The 22,769-nt window shown below is 37.8% G+C and overlaps 1 protein-coding gene across 4 annotated transcripts in view; it reads left to right on the top strand.

Moving 5' to 3' along the window:
- The first annotated feature begins 4,147 nt into the window (after positions 1 to 4,147).
- Positions 4,148 to 22,769, top strand: part of FILIP1 (filamin A interacting protein 1) — a 185,865-nt gene continuing 167,243 nt past the window's right edge. For all 4 annotated transcript variants that reach the window (XM_045843017.1, XM_045843016.1, XM_045843011.1 and 1 more), the window contains exon 1: positions 4,148 to 4,619. The gene's annotated coding sequence lies outside the window, so the exon portion shown is untranslated. The remainder of the gene's footprint in view (positions 4,620 to 22,769) is intronic.

The following is a 22,769-nucleotide window of genomic DNA, read 5'->3' as shown; positions in this document are numbered from 1 at the left end:
GGATAGCTTCAGACCACACCAGATTACAACTCTGCCACCTCCATGAGCAACTGATTCAAGGGGCCTAATTGGTGAGCACCAAAGCCTCACTGAAGCAAGCCTTGCTCCATAGGGTTGATTCCCATGCAAAAGCTCCTCTGCTGTAGTCACAGCTGGTTTTGCAGCTGATGGGCCTGAGGGTCAATCCCTCCAGGTGGTGCCAACACCAATCAAGGCTCCACTACAGCAGACAGTGCACATCACCCACACAGGGGCCCATGCACCTGGAGGGCCCAGCTTGGGTGACTGGGGAAGCTGTGACATGGGGCCCTATAGGACACCTACTACATAAGGCCACTTCAGCAAATTCAGTAGACATAACAAGCTCTACCTAATACACAGAAACAAACACAGCTAAGCAGCCAAAATGCAGAGATAAAGAAACAGGTCCCAAATGAAAGAACAGGAGAAATCTCCAGAAGAAGATCGAAATGAGATGGAGGCAAGCAAACTACCAGATACAGAGTTCAAAACAATGGTTATAAGGATACTCAAGAGACTTCATGAGAACTTCAACGGCATGAAAAAGGACATAGAAACCATAAAAAATAACCAGTCAGAAACAAAGATTACACAACCAAAATGAATGATTTACAGGGAATCAACAGTAGAGTAGGTAAAACTGAGAATCAAGTCACTAATTTGGGATATAAGGAAGCAAAACACATTCAACCAGAATGGCAAAAAGAAAAAAAAATTCCAAAAAAAAATGAGGATAGCATAAAGAGCTTCTGGGACAACTTCATGCATGCCAATATTTGCACCATGGGGTGCCAGAAGGAGAAGATAGAGAGCAAGAAATTGAAAACCTACTTAAAAAAACAATGATGGAAAACTTCCTTAACCTGGCAAAAGAAATAGACATACAAGTCCAGAAGCACAGAGTCTGAAACAAGATGAACCCAAAGAGGCCTATATCAACACACATCATAATTGAAATGCAAAAGGTTAAAGACAAAGAGAGACTCTTAAAAGCAGTAAGAGAAAAGCAATTAGTTACCTACAAGGGAGCTACCAGAAGATGGTCAGCTGATTTCTCAACAGAAACTTTGCAAGCTAGAAGGATTGGCAAAAAAAATATTCAAAATGATGAAAAGCAAGGACCTACAGCCAAGAGAACTCTACCCAGAAAAGCTATCATTTAGAATCAAAGGACAGGTTAAGAGCTTCCCAGACAAGGAAAAGCTAAAGGAGTTCACCACCAAACCAGTATTACATTAAATGTTAAAGGGTCTTCTTTAAGAAGAAGAAGAATAAAAGATAAGAAATATGAACAAGAAAGTGGAAATAGTACATATCTCTCAAGAATTGTATCTAAAAATCAAAATAAATGAATATGCAGAACAGAAATAGACTCACAGATACAAAGAACATTTTCACAGTAGCCAGATGAGAAGGGGGTTAGGAAGATGGGCAAAAAAGGTGAATGGATTAAGATGTACAAATTGCTTGTTACAGAATAGTCATGGGGATGTAAATACAGCATAGGGAATATAGTTAATAATATTCTAATAACTAGGTGTGGTAGCTGATGAGTATGAGATTTATTGGAATTATGGCTTAGTAAGTTATGTAATGTTTAATCACTGGGGTATATGCCTGAAACTAATATAATATTGTATGTCAACTATAATTGAAAAATAAAAATGATTTAAAAAATCAGTATGCCTCTTCAAATGAAGAATGTGGTAAAATTTGGTTTCAGAAATGGATGTGGATATAATATGCCTACTTTCTTACTAAATTCATTTGCTTTTTTCTCACTGATAACACTAATCTAGCTTCTTATTAAAAAAGCTTCATATGACTAATCATTGTATTCGGGAAATTCAGCTTCTGTTATAAGTTTATCAGACATTCTCATAATATTCACCTTAACACTGTGGGAAAAGGATGCAGCTGAACAGTAATATATTAATGATATGTGTTGAAAAACCAGATCCTTGTTGACTGTGTACAAAACACAAATTTCTAAAAGTTCTAATGGCACTACTTCCTCTGTGGATTATGTAGGAAATGCTTTTGTCTAATCATTCCTGTGAGGAAAGCCTTCAAACTAAATCCATTTTTTGAGAGAGATAGAGAATAAATGTGTGTGTGGATGGGGGAGAGAGAAGGAGACAGAGAAAAGACAGATTATTGTGAAGTACTGAGTCAGACAAACACATATGCCTAGTATAATTAAAGAACGTAACCTGAAGGTAGCAACAGTATCTGATTACTTGAAGTAGTTTGTATGCTGCTTGTCACCACATTGTTTAAAATAAACTAATAGCGACAAAGGACACCTAATCCAAGAGTTAAAGAGAACAATGGTGTGGAACTATGTTTTTATTAAAGAAACAAAAATGAAAACTCTAATTGTCTGGGGAGTCAGGGAAAAAATAACTATCACCCTCTCAGTGAAATTGTTTAGGGCCATCGAGGCAGAGAGTGTTATTTCCCCTCAGTTATGTGGATTTTGGCTACAAACTGCTCTGCTTCATTTAGAATGGGAGACATCTATAAATTGAACTCTTTATACTCTTTTATAGTGAAGTGGATTTTAATTTGGGGCTGTTACATATGGGATATGCGTGGGGATGGCGGTGAGCATTTTTGAAACAATAATGTCCCCAGATGCTGCCTCTTTGTATTTTTTAAAAAGTTATCTTGGTGAATCAGAACTATCTCATAGCCCAGGAACACACTTCCACCTCCTGTTAGATCCACTTTTTAGAAACTGTGAATAGATTGTTTCTAACAGGTCCATTAGTGTTCTAGAAGAGCCAGTTAATTTCACATAAGAACACTTTCATCTTAATAGAACTCTTTTTAAAAAAAAATCAAGATTGGCCCAGATCCAGAAAGACTAAGACTCTGAACAAATGCAATTTTATATGTGAATGGTAGTAAATAAATTAACAGGAAAAATTGAATGCTGTTAGTGCGGTGGCTGGGATGGGGAGAGTTGCAATGTTTTCTAATGGGTTGAGGTGTTGGGATCAGCTAACAGTAGAGGTGAGAGTCATTCCTTAAAAAGAACCCACACGCTGTGTGGAAAGTGGTAGCCTTCCCAGAGAGACATGAGGGTTGTCCAGCACACAAGCCACTTACTACAGGATTGCAACACTTCAGATATTAAATCCATGCCTTTAAATGTGTCCTTGGTCCAACTCCAGTTTGCATGTCAAAAAAGGGTTATCTTTGAACTGGTAACTTGATCTCAGCAAGGGGTGGGGTCACCTCTATAATGGTATTGGTGAGATTTTTGTCAGGGCAATAGTTTAGTGTGTTAACAAGTAGTGGTGTGTGTGCGTGTCCCTTCCCACTTTACCTGTGATTAAAAGGATCTCTCTCAGTTTCTCTTGCTGTTAATTTCACATAATTAGACAGTTCCAAGAACTAGTTAGTTAAACACATTTTTTCATGTGTCTCAGTCTTGGCAGATTCATATTCTTTTAGTGTATAGAATAAAACAAATAAAATGCCTTGAAACATTCTTTATGTTAGAGTTCAGGGTAGAAGTGACCCTTCTCTGGTTTTGGAGACTGGAGGGTTAATGATGAGGCAAGGCTGTCAACTGGCAGGCAGGGTTTTCCCAGAGTCCTCATCCATTGAATGACCTGAGTGAGAATGTTAAGATTTTCTTCCTTAACTTTTACTCCTTTCAAAAACAATGTTACAGACATTTCTTTATGGTAACCTTGCTTTGCTAACATTCAGGTATATAAGCTGGCCAGGTCTGATATGACTGGGCAAGTTAGTCATCTAGCTACGAATACAACACATCACCATAAAAACTCTCTGGAAATAATCTCTTCCTGTGAATTTTTCCAGCAGTTGTGATCCACTTTTACATAAAAGATTTTCTAATTTAAGAACATTTATTTCTCTAAGAAAGCCTAATTGAGAAAAATATTGTCTGCTCCAAACAACTGCTGCTCTTTGATTCTTTTCTTTGATTTTAAAACCCAAGTCCCAAATCACAATCTGCATTTAAGAGCTTCAAATAATAATTACCTCTGTGTAAAGAGCAGAAGTCCTTAAAAGGGACTGCCGGTTTCCCTGCAATCTTTTACAGGGTGAGCAGAGCTATATCCACTGATAACCCAGCTGCCGAGGAACTGAGTAAAGCCGGCTCCAAACTTCTCAGCTGTTGACAGGCTCGACTTGCTGAGAACACTGGTTAAATATAGCACGCGCAAGCCAGCTCCTCAACAAAGTCATTGCTCTGACGGTGTTGTGAAGGGAGCAGAAGACGAGAAACCTAATCTCAGAACCCAACAACACCTAGCAACAGTTGAAAAAACTTTTAAACAAAAGTCTGGGTGGGAGATATACAACAGCCTCCAATTTCTGCTGATCGGGATTTCAGGGAGAAGAAGCTGCTTTCCCCTTCTCTCAGTTTCCTGCATGACTTCAGCTATTGGCTAGTCCTGGGAGAGAAAGTGGGAAAAGCTTTTTCCTCTGTATTCTTTTGGGCTGGATAGTTTTCCAGGACTCCAGTCTCTCTTGGGCTGTGGGACAAGCCACTGATTCTTCAAAGGATAAACTACCTCCATACAGGACATACCCTTGGTTAAACGAGCTGCCATCAGGTAAGAGCAAACTAAATAGTTACTTACTCCTTTAAGAAATATCTGCTCCTATAAGAAGAGTGTTCTGTCCGGCTCTGTGTTGTCTGTTTCCTTGGATTCTTACTGTTCCACTATGTGATAACACATTTAGGAATGATGATAATCATTGTGAATTATTTTTAGAGAACCAGAAACATCATGTCTTTCTCAGAATTATACTGATTCCCTTTTAACCCCAAAGATTATGGTGTTTTAATAGACATCAAAATGTTTTTGCCAAGATATCATTCTTTTGCAGGTAACAGAAATGTGACAAAGGACGATTTCACAGCTCCTCTCACAGTTAGGATGGCTAAGCAATGGAAGGGATATTTCCCCAGGAAGCAGAATCACTCATTTATTGAAACTAGCTGAGCAGCTTGTGTGGTAAATGGCAGGAAAGTCCTGCATGGGGTTTGTGTTGTTGTATTTGTGACTTGCTGCTCTCTGCTTCTCCCTTTGCCTGATTCTCTGATTACATGGGCGCACCTTGTGCCGGCTCTGACCTCGTTCCACTGCAGCCACCCTGATGCTGCTAGCGAGGCACAGGAGATGCCTGGGGTTAAATCACTACTCGTGCTGTTGTTGGATACAGACTACTCAGGAGAATATTATTTTGCATTACAAAATTGGGTAATAGTTTATACATAGATAAAAGATTCTGATTTTTAAAACTAAAATTGAATTTATTAGAAAAAATCCTTTCTTAAGTTGTATATATGTGTATAGCATGTTTACTACATAGATGAAAGGAAATGAAAGGAACTCCTCCTCTCATCTGTAAGGATTTTCTCTCCCCTTCCGTGAATTGCCATGTACTTTTCTCAGAATTGCTTAGACTGATTAATTTCACACTGAATCTGACAAAAACTGTCTGTGCATCGGTGATATGGTTACTGTTGACACCTGGTGTCTGTACTGGGGTTGGATTTGTATAAGAAGTTTGAGCCTTTAAGTGAACACGATAATTTGACAGAATATTCTAATGTAAGAATAACATCAAAGAAGATAGAGATGCACCTATTTTGTCAATTTAAAGAATTTACCCAAGATCATTTTTCAACACATTGTTTGTTGACAAGTAAGAAGGTATCCAAATGAAAAGAAGAAAATAGGTATTCCTATTTTAAGAAAAAATAAAGCTTATCACATATATTTAGTACATAACATGTTTTATGTTTCATAATTCTGATTATATGTTTAGTTAAAAATTGAATGAAGCTAATTATATATAATGAATATATATAAGTAATAGTGTAAAATGTACTTGGGTAACCTTGGGTATCAGAGAAGGAATCTCCTGGTGCTTTAGTGGAGACAAAGTATCTTCTTGAGTTTTGAAAAGTCAGAACTAAATGCTTTACATTTTTCTTGTTTTTATCTTAGGAAGGGTCACATTGTTGGCTTTCAAATGTACATGTAAAGCCAAAATCTATTTTTTTAAAAAAAATTCTCTGAGGCAAGCCAGTTTAAGATTGGGGAAGTTACAAGTCATTTCCTGAGATGTCATTTTATTTTATTTTTTAATTTTGTATTGCATTTATTGGGATGACATTGGTCAATAAAATTATATAGGTTTCATGTTTGCAGTTCTATAATACATCATCTGTATATTGTATTGTGTGCTTGTGTGTTTACCACCCAAAGTCAAGTCTCCTTCCATCATTGTGTATCCCCCTCTTACCTTCTTCTACCTCCCCTCACCCCCTTTTCCTTCTGGTAATCACCATACTGTTGTCTGTGTGTATGAAGTTTTTGTTTATTTGTTTGCTTAATCCCTTCACCTTTTTCACCCAGCCCCACAACCCCCTTCCTCTCTGACAGCTATCAGTCTGTTTCTATTTAGTTTATTTTGTTCATTAGATTTTACCTAGGAGTGAAATCATATGGTACTTGTCATTCTCTGACTGGCTAATTTCACTTAGCACAATGTTCTCCAGATCCATCCATGCTGTCACAAAGGGTGAGATTTCCTTCTTTTTTATGGCCAAGTAGTATTCCATTGTGTAAGTGTACTACAGCTTTTTCAACTACTCATCTACTGATGGGCACCAGGGTTGCTTTCCAAATCTTGGTGATTGTAAATTATACTGTAGTGAACTTAGGGGTGCGCATATTCTTTTGAATTAGTGTTTTGGCTTTCTTTGGATATATTCCTGGAAGTGGCATCATTGGGTCAAAAGGCAGATCCATTTTTAATTTTTGAGGTAACTCCATACTGCTTTCCACAGTGGCTGCACCAGTCTGTATTTCCATTAATAGGGCACGAGGGTTCTCTTTTCTCAATATCCTCACCAGAACTTGTTTGTTAATTTATTGATGATAGTCATTCTGACAGCTGTGAGGTGGTATCTCATTGTGGTTTTTGTTTGCATTTCTCTGATGATTAGTGACCTTGAGCATCTTTTCATATGTCTATTGGCCATCTATCTGTATGTCCTCTTTGGAGAAGTGTCTATTTGAGTCCTTTGTTCATTTTTCAATTGGATTGTTTGTTTTTTTGATAATTGAGTTTTACAAGCTCTTCATAAGTTTTGGATATTAACCCCTTATCAGACATATCAACTAATTTACCATTAGTTCTAGGCATGTGATTTATGTTGGAGTCAATGGAACAGTGTGTGGATAACTGAGTGCAGTGTTTAAACCTGAGTGAAAGCCATGTTTCCTGATGAGTTGAAATTTTGAGGATTCTCTTTATGGCTATAGATTTACCTTTGAGAATCAGAAGTAGCTCAGGTTAGACCATGTACTTTCCTCCAGTGTATGAACAAACTCTCCATGAACCACGTGCATTCTGTTCTCCTGTTCACTCAAGTTCACATTTCTGGGTTATTTTGGAATGCTCCTCTTCCCCTTTACTGTAAGAGTTGTTAGATCTGTTACCATCTCTCCCACCACACCAAGGCCCACTCCCTTCACCCTCAGGCTGGATTATAACACTAGTGCTCCCCTCCCACCCCTCATTGCCATCCAAACCACCTTGCCCATGATCATGGGGTTAATTTTCCTAAAGTGTTGCTGTGCTTTTCTTTTACTCCAGTTGTCTTCTGGGACTCATTGTTGCTGCCAAACACCTAGGCTGGGTATTTTGAAATCCTTCCACCATCTGGCATGTGCTGAACTTTTCTAGTCTCAGCCGCCATCATTCAACAACAAGTGTCTGTCTCTTTGCTCCAGATATTTCAGATTTTGGGCCATTCTCCAAACACACACACAGCGCATGCTTCTGTGTTCTGTGCCTGCTCATTCCATCCCCCATGCCTGGAACACCTCGCATCCCTTTTCCTTAGGGACTTTGTTTACTTATTAAAAACAGATCAATGTCTTCCACTTTCACAATAATTTCCAGGACCAATGCCTTTTAGAAGCCATTCCTTCTTAGTTTAGACAATTTCATGCTCTGTTAGAATTAAGATACTTAGCAGGGTTTGCCTCTTTAAATTCTGAACATTTTTATGAAGATGATTAGGTACAAAACATTATCCCAAGCATCACTTGGCTTTGAAGTTTTTCAGCCCCACACATATTGTAGATGTTTTATTAACATTTTTGGCTCTAGATTCTGATGATGGGTATATAAGAAAGTATAGATAGGTATAAAATCAAGAAAAGAAACTATAATTATGGTTAATAGCTTTCTATCTGAAAAAAATTTAAAGAAAGCCTTCATAGTTTTCCTGTGCCCAGAAAAATTACAAGCCATTGTGAGTATGGTCACATACCCAATTGTGGAGATGAGGTACCACTGGAGAATGAGATACAAAGGGGACTATGTAAAGGCTATATATATATGTGCATGCTTGTATATGTACCTAGACCTTTAAATACTGTAATGCATGTACTTTTATTATCTTTTGGTACCAGACCCCATTTATAGTTACCTTTGGTACTATTCATTTAAATTATGGCTCCTTTTAAAAAAAGCTTTATTTATTTTTTTAGAGAGAGGAGAAGAGAGGGAGAAATAGAGGGAGAGAAACAGTGACATGAGAGAGAAACATTGATCAGTTGCCTCTCAAATGTTCCCTGAATGGGGACTGTACCTGCAACCCAGGTATGTGCCCTGACCCAGAATGAACTGGCAACCTTATGACACCCAACCACCTGGGCCGAACTGGTTAGGGTGATGGCTCTTTCTATTTTTTTTGTCATCATGATTTAGAATCTGGCCTTTAGCATTAAAATATTTAAATGTCATGCCATAGTATCTTTTCTCCTAGACACTTAAAAAGAGACATTTCTCAGTTTTATTTTTAATCACTCATGAAACCTGTAGCCTTACTATGTGAGATAGAGCATGAATCATGACTACGAAGCAATTTTTTGTGTCCATCAAAAGAAAAGCATTCTCTTTACATTTTAAGAGTGCCAAGGAATTTAAAATTACTCTTCTAAATGGTTGTTCAGCAAGAATCACTATGGGATTTTCCTGATGAAATTTGTGAAATATTGAATAGATTCACTAAGTAGTGGTTTCCTTGTGGCTATAATTTTTACTTATTCCTTAGAAATAAAACTTTATAATAAAATACACATAATAAACTACTGCTAGTTGTGGTTTCTTTTTGAAGATTATTATTTCTTCATAAAACAGGTGCTCTAAGAAATAGAATTTTACAGAGTTTGTTTAATCCCCATTTTCCCTAATTTAACTCCTCTTATTTTTTGACACATGTGGGCTTTAGAAAAGCAGCACCATGGATGGTGAGAGGGTGAGCTTAGAGAGAGATCTATTTCAGCAGAAAGGTTTAAGAGAAAAAAGATTAGTAACAGCTTGTTAGAAAAATGACATTAAGAGCCTGTGGCATGTTTGTTTATATATTAATTATTTTTTTCATGCACATAGCAATAGAATAAAAGACAAGCTAGTAAAATACACTTTGTTTCCCTAAACCTGAGTGGAAGATATTACAAAAAGAACACGTTTATTATTGTGGAGGAGGAGGAGGCAGGAAAGGCTGGTATAACAGGCCTGGATTCAGATTTCAGCTCACTGTAACCTTGCACCAAAATTACTCTCCATGCCTCAGTTTCCTCATCTGTAGAACAAGGATAATAATACTATATTCTTTACAGAGTTGTTTTGAAGATTAAATTAGTTAATAAAACTTAGAGTTGCCTTGTTGACTTTTCAATATATTTAAGCTATTATTGCTTTATGACCACACTGTAAATGTAGTTATCTGTTCAATTTAATCTTTGTTGCACACAAAATTCTTAGATACAGATAGTCTGAGAACTCAAGTTCATAGAAACAGCAGAAGAATGTATTGTTTAAATTTGGAATCCTGTTTGGGACATACTTTGCTCCTGGGTACTCTAAGCAGACATAGTTTGAACACCAGCCAATACTTTAGTATGGAATTTATATTTTAAACCCTCCCTTATCACTCAGCAGTCTGCTGTCATATACAATCATTACTAAAAAGGCTAAGAAATCATGGACAGCATAAATTATTCTATGGTTTCTATATTTGTACTTGGAGATAAAGTATGTTTATACATAGCACTTGGGTGTCTCTTTTATAGCTGACTACACTGGGTAATGTGTGGCAACAGAGCCTTCTTCCTCCATGAAGGAACATGTTATTAAATTTATCGTTCTTTATTTCTTCCCTTAGATGTTTTGTTTTGTTATACTAACCTAGTAACAGATAAAAATAAAAAGACCAAGAAAGGTCATCTCATGCTAGCTTCAATCTTACCAAACGAAAATAAATTCTTGCTATTCACTCTTAAACATGACTAGACAGTATATTCCAAGACAAACAAAAAAGTTTTTTACTCTAAATATGCATGTGTACATTATGAGGTGGTGACTATTATGTATATTTAATGTATATGAAACACTCTTATAAGCAGAGAAGTTTCTTAGTAGCTTTAGTGCCAACAAATCTTATGTAGGGTAGTTACTGTTTAGACCTGTCCATTTTGCTTTTTCTCAATTGAAAGAATGAGTTTGTAAAAGATAAGGAGAACCGAGTTTTATAATTGTCATTCTCTAATGAAAACCTGGTTATAGAAAGAAAGAAGGAGAGAAGGAAGGAAGGAAGGAAGGAAGGAAGGAAGGGAGGGAGGGAGGGAGGGAATGGAGGAAAAGAAAGACAATAAAGGAAGATTTTTTCCTGGCTTTACAAAATACATTTTAAAGGTTCTAGGGCAAAAATATAGGAACCTTAAGAAAATGTATTGGATTATGTTCTTTCTCCTTAATTGGTCAGGCCTATTCTTTAGCTTTTAGAGAAGGGAAAAAGCTGCAGGCAGAATACAACTTTCCCTGTGGCAGGAGCTGAGACAGTTTAATTTCAAAGGCCATGCAGTGAGCTGTGGAAGAACTCAGAATAAGGAAAGTCAAACATGAGTTGAGCAGCTATAGTTGGCTCTTAACCAGCTGATTGCAGAATTTGAGAAAGTCCCAGCAGAGAGATGAAGAAACACGACATTAACCAGCACCCCAGTCCCTGAGAGCTGTGTTGAAGCCACAGCAGCACTGAAAAGTCAAAAGAAGGTTGGTGTTACTTTTCCTTTTTGGGAAATGGTGTCACTGTTCATAATATTGGGTGATTTATATGCTCCTGAGGTCTGTGAAAGACTAAGAAGAATTTTTAAAGTTAACGCAGAATTTATCTCATGTGATCAGACTTTGAGTCCTTAAGGTTCAGGGACTTGCTGTTTCTTTCTGGCTTAAATGCTGCCGCCGACCTCCTTTACCAACACAGATGAAAATGATGATTACTGCTTCACTAGCCAAGGGCCTTATATATCTGCACTTGAAAACAAGGTTGTTTTTTTTTTGTCTTTCAGTAATTACGACTGTAATATTCCCAAGTTTCTTTGAAAAAAATGCATTAACTTCTGCTTATCTTTGTAAGGAAAAGGCATAAGAAAGCCATGAAGTGGACATGTCAGAGTTAGCCAAATGCATTCTTTAAAAAATGATTTGCTGAAGATTTAAAGCCAAAAGACAATTTGATTTAAAACAGTAGACTGGTGACATCACCAAGATAATCAAGTTATTGCCAACTTGCCTTGTTTATCTAAAAGGGCTTTGCAAAACTACGGTGTTCACACCACACATGCACACATACATGCTGTCACACACACATGAGTCATAGGTGATACAGTCATAAGGATAAATGAACTTTATTTTTCCCTATATCTCTTTCATGTACTTATGTTTTAAGTAACTCATTTTAGGGCCTGCTTCTTTGATTGAGGTGCCACAGCACAACAGGAAAGGAAGAGGCATTGCTGAGTTCATAATGCTATTTCAGTGTGGCAGCCTAAGTACATGAGGAAATGACACCATGGGCCTGTATTTGGAGCCTTGCAGTTACTGTGACGACAACACACACTAATGGAAAACAAAGATGGTCTGCTTGCCAGGGAGAGCCAGAAAGAGTTTTGCCAGCTCAGATTTTTCCTAATTATTCTGTAAGTCTTGAAATGTGACACTGGAGGTATTCAAGGCTTTTTGTGTTTCACGAACTGTTTAGTAAGTGACACATGCTTGAAGAGCAGCCTGGTATTTGGATGAGGGAGGGGCCTTACACATGAGCTTAACTTTCACATGCTGCCGTGATAGCTATCATCTTCTGGCTTAGACACCACCAAACCAGCTGCTTAGGTCACAGCCTGTTGTTTCTCTGGTCCTTAAGGAAGCCAGCTGCTTTGGTAGAATTCACTCCTCAGGGGCCCCTGAACTCTGAGTAACATATCCTCACCTTCTATATCCTGTTTATTCCATAGATCATTGCCCAGCATACCAAATGTTCCTGCTAATGACTGGGACATCGGATTCCTAGTTCTTATATAATAATGTAATAGATCATATAATGATAATTATAGCTACATATAATATATCCTATCTACATAATATGTATATTATGTAGTTATATGTAATCATTTAGTATATATAAATGATAGTAATAGCTAGCATATGCTGGAGATTATTCTGTACCAGGCATTGTGCCAAGCACTTACATGGATGATTTTATTTACTTCTCATAACAACCCTATGAGGAACTATTTTTATCTCTGTTTTACGGATTAGAAAAATGAGTCTTATAAATGGTTACTTCCCAGTGGTAGATTTGAAATTCAGACTTAGGCAACTTGGCCGTATTTTCAACCACTTTCTTGTAATGTAGGCAGTTGTTCAAGGAAGATTCCCACCTAGATGACTGAGAAGTTTTAATGACCGGTGTAGAATGTGATGCTGCAGGGAGTCAGCTGCCACTCCAGGATGAGGGGATTCACTAAGAGCAAATAAGAAAGAGTCACAGGGTCAGAGGCCAATTGGGGCTTGTCTCCAGGGTTCCAGGGTGGCACCAGAAGCTTTAGTGGCCAGTGAAGTGGGGAAAATCAGAAAGAGCTATGCCTGGGGCAATGGCTTGCAGAACTTCTTCCCTGGTTGTTGATGGAGCAGTACGGTTCTTAGTTTCCATCGCTGCGTTGATTCCTTGGGAGAGGATGCCATGGAGCATTTTAATTTATGAGCTGTTATGGCTACTGTTGTCACCAGATCCTTTGATACCATTGGGGTTTTGGTTTGTTGCTACTGCTGTTGACAACTCAGATCCCCACCTCCTATTGTATTCGAAATGCTCTGCAGATCTCTGTCTTGGTCATAAGCATTCAGTTTGTTAAGTAGGTTCAACAAGGAGTCCTACAAAGTCACTTATTCCAGCTGTTGCTAGCAATATTCCTTGATGCAGCCTTTGGTGGTACACATATATTGGTTGGAGGAGGTGGTGAGGAAGGGGACAGAGGTCTCATTTCATGAAAGAGTACTTATTGTCTCCCAATGACTGTGTTTAGGCAGTGAATTGTCAATCATGCAGCATGTTGCTCCTTCAAAAAAAAAACAGAGTTTGTTATAGTTTAAGGAAAATTACCTGATATTTTATAATCAGTGGTTTGTTACTGTGGAGCAATGGCATGAAATATTTTATTTGATACTTATTAATTATTTTATCTTTATTAACCAGAAGTTACCTTTAAAAAACCCAAATGTCTGACATTTGGATAATTGGAAGTTTTGAGTTTCTATGTTATATGAGTGGCATTTAACTTTTGCGACTGTCCAAGTAAAGCAGCCGTTTAATAACGTTTTGACAGAGCAGATAATACTTGGCTTTTTCTTATGCCAGTGGCCATAAATACTGTACTTTTCCAGTGTTTCAGATATCTCAGGTAGTGGGATTGAATATCCCAGGAAGATGAATTTTTTTATGTGAATTGAACACATAACAGAATGAATCTCTACCCTCTGAGAAATTCTGTCCTATGAATTGAAAACAGTACCTTGTCACAACTATACTAGCATATATCAACCCTCCCTACACATGTATGCACACTCATTACTAGTCTATGCACAGGACTTATACTACTACTTACCTGGCAGGCTAAATATTTTCCTAGAGCAATATACTCTATGCTCTGTGCCATAGACCTATTTAATCCAAAATAAAAGTAGTGATGAATTACATTTCATCAAGGCCCTCTGTTTTTTTTATGTGATCTCTCCTGACTTTCTTACAACAAATAATCTCAGAATATCCCCTTTGTCCTCTCCTGTCTTTAAGTAAAAAGGTGTAACAGTGCCGAAGGAGGGAAATAATTTGTTATATCTTTGGAGACAAAGGGCTTGACTGGTTGGCTTCTGGCAGCATTTTTTTTCTCATTCAATTACTCTAAATTTCTCTTGGCAATAAAAATTAGTAAAAATTTCCACCTTAATCTTTAGCTAATGCCTTGTAAATGGAAGATATTAACAGTTTATCATATTAATTCAAGGATTATCTAAGACATTTTATAGGAGCTCCTAGTTCTCTTAGCACCTCTGCACCTGGTCTAATTTCAAGGAGGAAAGAGGTCCTGAGTCTCACACTGTTGATGATCACACAGTTTTGGCCCTAGAGCTTCTCATACCCATCAGGGAACAGGGAGGGTGGAAACCTCTGAGCTCACTTTGAGCCCTCAGGTCATGTAGTCTTGTGGTTCTCAATACTTTCTGTGCATCAGATGTTCCTGGGATGCTTTAAAAATGCAGATGCTCAGGCTATGCCCCAGAGGTTCTGATTCAAGTTGGCCTGAGTAGGTGCCCAAGTATTGGTCTATTTTAGAAGCTTTTATAGGATTTCAATGTGCATCTAGGGTTGAGAATCACTTATCTAGTACAGTCTCATCATTTTAAAGAAGACAATACTGTGAGGAGCAGGCAGAAGTCACTTGGCAGAAATTATAAAGGCTTCTGAGTGTTAGGCTACTGCCCTTTCTATCACATGATCACAATAAACAACAAGGTAGCTAATATTTAATGAATGCTTTTATGTATTAGGTATGGAAAACTCCACGAAGCAGATATTCCTATGCCGTATATTTCTTTTTTACTTTTTTCTTTTTTTGAAATTAATGTTTGAATACAGTTGTCTCCATCTTCCCACCCCCACTTCTCACCCTCAATCCTACCCACCTTAGGCTTTGTCCATGGGTCCTTTATACATGTTCTTTGACGACCCTTTCCCTTCTTTTCCTCATTATCTCCCTCCCTCCTCTCCTCTGGTTACTGTCAGTTTGTCCTTAATTTCAATGTCTCTGGTTATATTTTGCTTGCTAGGTGACATCATATGGTATTTGTCTTTCACTGCCTGACTTTCTTCACTTAGCATAATGCTCTCCAGTTCCATCTATGCTGTCACAGAGGGTAGGAGCTCCTTTTTTCTTTCTGCTGTGTGTACGTGTACCCCAGTTTTCTGAGTCAGTCTTTTACTAATGGGCACCTAGGCTGCTTCCAGCACTTGGCTATTGTAAATTGTGCTGCTATGAACATTGGGATGCATAGATTCCTTTGAATTAGTGTTTCAGGATTCTTAGGGTATAATTTCAGCAGTGGAATTGCTTGGTCAAAAGGCAGTTCCATTTTTAGTTTTTTGAGGAAATTCCATACTGTTTTCCACAGTGGCTGCACCAGTTTGCATTCCCACCAACAGTGCACTAGGGTTCCCTTTTCTCCACAATCTTGCCAGCACTTTGTTGATTTGTTTATGATAGCCCCTCTGACTGATGTGAAGTGGTATCTCATTGTGGTTTTGCATCTTTCTGATGGCTAGTGATGCTGAGCATCCTTTCATATGTCTCTGGGCCCTCTGTATATTCTCTTTGGAGAAGTGTATGTTCAAGTCTTTTGCCTATTTTTTAATTGGATTGTTTGTCTTCCTGGTATGGAGTTGTGTGAGTTCTTTCTATATTTTGGAGATCAAAGCCTTGTCTGAGGTATCATGGGCAAACATATTTTCCCATATAGTTGGTTCCCTTTTCATTTTGCTAATGTTTTCTTTAGCCATGTAGAAGTTTTTTATTTGGATGAAGCCTCATTTGTTTATTCTTTCCTTTATGTCCCTCGCTCTAGGGAACAAATCGCTGAAAATATTGCTGTGTGGAATATCTGAGATTTTCCTCCCTATGTTCTCTTTTAGGACTTTTATGGTATCATGACTTATATCTAAGTCTTTTACCCATCTTGAGTTTATTTTTGTGTATGATGTAAGTTGATGGTCAAGTTTCATTGTTTTGCATGTACCTGTCCAGATGTCCCAACACCATTTGTTGAAGAGGCTATTTTTATTCCATTTTATGCTTCTGCCCCCTTTGTTGAATATTAATCGACCATAGAATCTTGGGTTTATTTCTGGGCCCTCCATTCTGTTCCATTGATCTATGTGTCTGTTCTTATTCCAATACCAGACTGTTTTGATTACCATGGCCTTGTAATATAGTTTGATGTCAGGCCTATACTCTACATTTTACAGATAATGAGGCTGAAGGAATATTCCAAACCCTGCCCAACCCCCCCACCCCAAAAAAGCAGGGGCAGACCTGGGATTTGAGTCCAGACAACTGTACTTTCAATTTGTGTGTCTAATCTTTTAATGACTTTGCTGTTCTGGAGCCAACTCTGAGAATATGAGGTATTGAATGGCAGCTGTTTCAGCATGAGAGGTCTTGTGGCATATGGCCTTGGGGATCTGAATTCCCACTGAGTTATCTGCTTGACTAGAGATTGGGTCCTTTACTTCTTCTCTATTTTCTGATTAAGTGGGCCCATTGGAGGCAGTCCATTTACTTAGAGACTGTTCAAAGGTGCTTCATTTTCTCCATGACTTTGTTCCTTTTTTTTAAATCCTCACCTGAGAATATGTTTATTGATTTTAGAAGTGGGTGGGGGGGAGAGAGAGAGAGAGGAGGAGGAGGGGAGAGAGAGAGAAATACATCGATGTGAGAAACATTGATTAGTTTGCCTCTTGTAAGCACTCTGATCAGGGATCGAACCTATAACTTAGGCATGTGCCCTATCTTGTGATCAAGCCTGTGAAGTTTTTGGTGTATATGATGATGTGCCAACCAACTGAGAAACATGGCCAGGGCCCCATGACTTTGTTTCTTATGTCCTGTCTTTCCTTTCCATTGTACCAATATAGTATTTTCTGCCTTACTTTTCATCTTTCTGTGGAAATTCTAACTGAAAACTCTACTGTCCTGTTCAAACCCTTGGCTTTTCCCCTAGTCCTGTGAGTTTGGCTGGGTTCATATTTTCCCTTGGATTCCCCTGTCTGGACTTTCATTCCAGGCCTTAACTTTCATGATATTAGCAACAACAGGAAGGGATTAATCACTTTGCTTCTCCTGTAGCAGCAGGTGTGTTGGAAACTAGCTGGTCTGTCCTACGGAGCTGACAGGCCAGTGGGTCCATGTACTCTGAAGACCTGTTAAAGTCTGCATTTTTAGACAGCATGTGTAGAATTAATTTTCTGATTGATTCTGTAGGTTTGAAGTGCTACAGAGCAGGCTTTTTCACATGTAGGGGAAAATCCATAAGAATTGTCTGGTCAATGAACTTTACCAAGTGAAAATCACCAATGGCAAATACTGCAGCACAGATTTTTCTAAACAATAGAAACTGAATAAAAAGTGATAGGTTATTATAATTATTCTACAGTAAATATTTTCATGTAAATTAAAAATTTAATTGGGTAAATAGATTCAGGTATGGCTTGGGACTATTTTTAAACTCATATTGCACAGAACAAATGGTCAATAAATGTTTGTTAAATTGAATCCATTAAATGTCCTGGAATTGAGAAAGTAAACATTATTAACTGATTTCCATTGATTTGACTGAACATAATTTTTTAATAAATATGAAATAACAGTCAGTGACCCTGAGTGATTATTTCTCTGTTTCTCAGTATTCTTTAAACTTTTAATGGTCACATACTGCTTTTATAACAATACAAATTAAAAATCAATGAACATTTTAAATGTTCATTAGAGAATCAGAGAATAACCAATGCATAACTAAGGACGCTGGACTCTGTAGATATGATTGACATAATGTACATGTATTTCCAATAGCAGACTAGAACCCTTACTTTAAATGCAGTGGGATAAAACATAATTATTGACACAAGTCTAAATGCACTCTTTTCAAGCAAGTACCACAGAACACATGAAAAGTACACATCCAGGATCTTATTGCAGTTTATTAGCTGGAAATGTTCTCATCCTCAGCAATCTATTTTGGAGTTAGGATTGCTCCACTCCCCTACAAGTGGTAAAGCAACAGCTGCCATTTAATTAATGTTTCTGCTGACAGCTCCAGCTGATGGATAACATTGAGGTTCCCAATCAGCATCAATACTACCCACATTACCCCAAAGGAAATATTGATTATAGTTGCTTGATTTTGCCTTATTTCACTTTCTTTCCTGCATCAGTTCCTCCAAATTCCAATGATGCTGTTATTTACATCACCATTCACAGCTTCCAGGGAATCAAGTCCCAGCGGAGCACATGTGTTCCTGGTGATGTATTACGATGGAATCTGACCAAAATGAACATGTGAAGTGCTGAGCTCAAACAGAGGAGAGGACAAGGGGGAAAGCCAGATGAAAGTGACTGTGGTTTCTCAGAAAGTGAAGAATTTTTGCCTTTTGAGAGAGAGATTAGAGAAAAATCTAGTTCCTCCACATAGTATGAATGCATGATTAAAATCCTACAATTTGATTTATATTTGGATTATTATATCAATTTCTATTCCCAGACACTTTCATACTAGTTGGACTTTAGCTACTGTTGTATGAAGATTTGAAGGGGTTTGAGCTGTGTGGAAGGAACAGTTTGTAGAGTGAGATCCACCTAGTCTGCTCATCTTGAAGAACATGCTGGTCTCAATTAGTCAAGGCCCATTTATGTAGCTGGAAGAGGGACTGGGTTGGTGCTGAACTGGGAGGAGGTAGAACACAGGGTCCAAATAGTATGGCATTAGGTGTCAAAGAGTGGTCCAAGTTAGCAGCTGACATCTGAGAGTCCAACAGGAGGTTCTGGAGTATCTTGCCAGGCAGATGGAGCATTGCAGTATTTTGACAGAGGCAGGGAGTCAGCATTTGGGCAAGCCAGTCAGCAGGACCAGGGAGGAAAGCAGGGAGGTAGAATTCAGAGGCAAGATAGTTCTGGAGGAAGAGCAGTTCTAGAAACTCTGAGTGAAATGCCAAAATTATAATGCAATGTCAAAACAGCTGAGATGATGCTAAACCCAAGTACTGGGCTAGAGCTCTTTGTGGCCCTCCTGCTTCATGTTTAGTATGTGGCATGACCCATTCACTAAATATTTATTGAGATCCATATGTGTCAGACACTGAGCTAGGGATTGGGATGCGATGGTCAGTATTACATTACCTCTACTCTGTAACAGGGGTTACAGTAAAAACACAATAGCAATTTCAATGCCATGTGACTAGTGAACATGCGGTATTGTGGGAGCACTCACCTGGTTTTGGCTTGCCAGTGACTGGTTCACAGATAATAGTTGGCATGACGTGACTTGCTATGAGAAAGGGAGCCTGTAGAAGCTGAAATTGAGATAGAGACAGACAAGGTCTAACAGAATGTCGCAGAAATGAAGTGATTGGAAGGCTATAGTATCAAGTTATTGTAACAAGTCTACATAGTTTTAAAAATGGTTTAAGGAACTTTTGACTTGTAGTCTCTCCATTTGCATGAAATTTTTAATGTTTTTAAGACTACTGTGATGAAGAGGATGCACTATATACATGTATTTCCATCATACTCAAATCTGTAGTGGCCATAACAAGCCACTCAAACATGTATCTTGTGGGCTAGAAAATTCCTGATCCTCAACATCACCAGTACTCTGAGTACTCATTCTTTCAAGACAGTGACCATTCTTAATATGTCTAAAAGGGACTGATAAATACTGCCTATAAAATTACATGCTTTAGGACTTTTACAAGTTTGTGCACTTCAAAAAATACTTATATATATTCAACACTTTAGTTCAAGTGCCTAATTGCTGCTGGAACAAGAAACCTGTGTGAATAGCCAGGAAAGTTTTGAAGCATAAGTTGGAAGCATTGCCTTACCTACCACACATTCAAAAAAAATTGAAACCTCACTCACTGAAACACTTTCATAGTGGTGTCAAAATCAGCTCACATCAGATGAGGAGATCAAGAAAAACTTGTGGACAGTCCAGAAAAATAGACACCTACATATTAATATTTAATGTTAGGAAGGAGAGACATTTCAAATCAGAGGCAAAACCATGGGTTTTTCAATTAATTAGGTTGAAATAACTGAAAAAAAATGAAATATACTCTCTACATTATACCTTATACTGAAATACATACTAGATGCACCAGAAATAAAAGTGAAAAAAAAAGAAAGTGAAATACTCTCTCTCTCTATATATACATATGTGTATATATATGTATTTGTATATGTATGTATATGTACATATGAAAAATATTCCTAAGCAAGACAAAAAAGCAGTAACAGAAAAGACTAAAATATTTGATGCTATGAAATATTGACTTCATAAAAACTGAATGAACATTTTACACTGAAGAAAATCTCATGAACAAAGTTAAAATGCAAACAGTAATCTGGAAAAATATATTTGTGACAAAAATAATCAGACAAACATTCTTAAGATAAATAGCTCTTTCCAAATGAACAAAGCAAAAAAGACGCAATAGAAAAATGGACAAATGACATATATTTGTAATAAGCAAGGGGGAAAACTAACCTCACTGATAATTAAAATGTCAAATTAAAAGATGATAGTATTAGTTCAACATGTTGACAAAGACTCCAAAGAATTTAACACCCAGTATGGTGGGAGTGTGAGGAAATGGACACTGTACAGGAAGAGTGGGGCAAAATAGGTTTATAGTTGTTGTACGGAAAACAGCACAATAATTAGTAAATAATAATACAAGAAAAAACTGTGTTTTGCGTACTCACAACTAAACCTAATTTTGCTACATTCTGTATACCGCTGGTGGGAAAATTCACTAGGACAAGCTTCCTGAAAAGCAGTTCGACAATATGTGTTTAAAATCTTTAGAATCAGAGGAAAAATAAGGCCACTTCATTTTGAAAAATAGAAGAGTCAAAACACATGCGATGTTTTTAAGAATGCAATTCTTTTCTCTTCCTCCTATTGTTCTCAAATATGTCTGCTGACTTCTGAAAGTTTGGCAGACCAAGCAGTTCTTATTTTTTTTTAAAAGTCCATGTACTTCTTCCTCAGAAGCTTGATAGGATTTCCTAGAAGGGACCCTGTTTGAAAGAACTGTGGAAACAAGGTCGCATAGTCCATTTTGCCTGATCACTGTAGTGCCAAGTACATCTTGATGGCAATGTAATTCCTGAGTAATGTTACTGTTAAAACATAACCTGATAACCAACATGCATATATTTGTAACTGCACCATGAGGATGAGGACTGGGGCAGGTGGATTAAATTCATCACTGGAGCAAGGCACCCCTTGCATTCAATCCCCGCTTCATGGAACTACCAATAGGCTTACAGCAGCAATTTTCAACCTTTTTCATCTCATGGCACACATAAATTAATTACTAAAATTCTATGGCACACCAAAATATATATTTTTGCTGATGTGACAAAAAATATGTTTAACGTTAGTTTGTTCACACCAGATGGCTATTGTGTTAACTGTTGTCATTTTATTTATTTGACAATCTAAAGGAAAGAGGTCAGGGCCCCTGACTAAATAGGTAAGGCATGTTTTAAAAATTCTTGTGGTACACCACTGTGCTGTGGCATACCGGTTGAAAATCACTGCTTTATAGGGTTAAACTAATCCAGGAAAGAAGGACTAAGGTTCAAGTTTTGGACAATCTTCTGAGTTCATGAATTACTGTGAAAAAATTGTTTTACCATAGCACTTTTAGTATGATTGACTCCAACCCCTTTCAATGGGAGATAAGAAAGCTGGAACCCAGGAAATCTGATTTTCTCAAGGTCATGTAGTTTATTAATTCAGATATGTAAATTCACAGACAAGTCAGAGCATTGTGCTACATAATCCCCAGAATCTAGAACATTACCTGTATTGAGTTATTTCCTAAGATACCAATTGTGTAAGAGCTCATGATTTTTCTGTCTCCTCATGCCTCTGGCACCTCCAGATGTTGGGCTTTTCAGAACACCAGCACCTCATTACTCATCAATTCTGTCTGTTATTCCAAGGGATAGAGGGAGGCTACTTACAGAGCAGTGTGTGGTGTGCATGTGTCCCATGCTACATGACGCCCAGCTGCTTCTCATTTGTCTGAGATCAGGGACTTTCTGTGAATGCACAGGGAGCAGGGATGTGAGTGAAACCTCACCCAAGATCTGGTGTGCTAACATTCTTGTGCTTTCTTCTGGGGAAGCCCTTTTTTGGAAAAGGTCACTCCTGAAAGTTTGTTTACCCAGACTGAAGGGAGGCACTAGGCATTTTAAACCAAGCTGGCCATCCATCTTTTCACTTTTTAGGTCTGAGAACAATGTGCTGAGATGAGTAATGGTGTTTTATCACTTTGACTTGTTGTTCTTCCAACTGTTCTTTTTCATACACTGGGCACAAGCAAATGAGCTCCCTTTACTCCTTTCATACCCACAGATAAAGAGGAATGAGCCCAAACATTATATATAATTCTGTTAATTAGAATGTAAGTGTGAATAATAGAAACGACTGTGCTTTATTTCCAACTTTTATCTGGTGATTGCTAGACCAAGTGATTTAACTAACAATCATTA

This window comes from Phyllostomus hastatus, unplaced genomic scaffold (assembly GCF_019186645.2).
Source record: "Phyllostomus hastatus isolate PE091 unplaced genomic scaffold, TTU_PhHast_1.1 phas_contig_40, whole genome shotgun sequence".
In the NCBI taxonomy this organism is placed as follows: Eukaryota; Metazoa; Chordata; class Mammalia; order Chiroptera; family Phyllostomidae; genus Phyllostomus; species Phyllostomus hastatus.
Note: the sequence above shows the minus strand (reverse complement) of the source record. Positions and strands in the feature narration are given on the sequence as shown.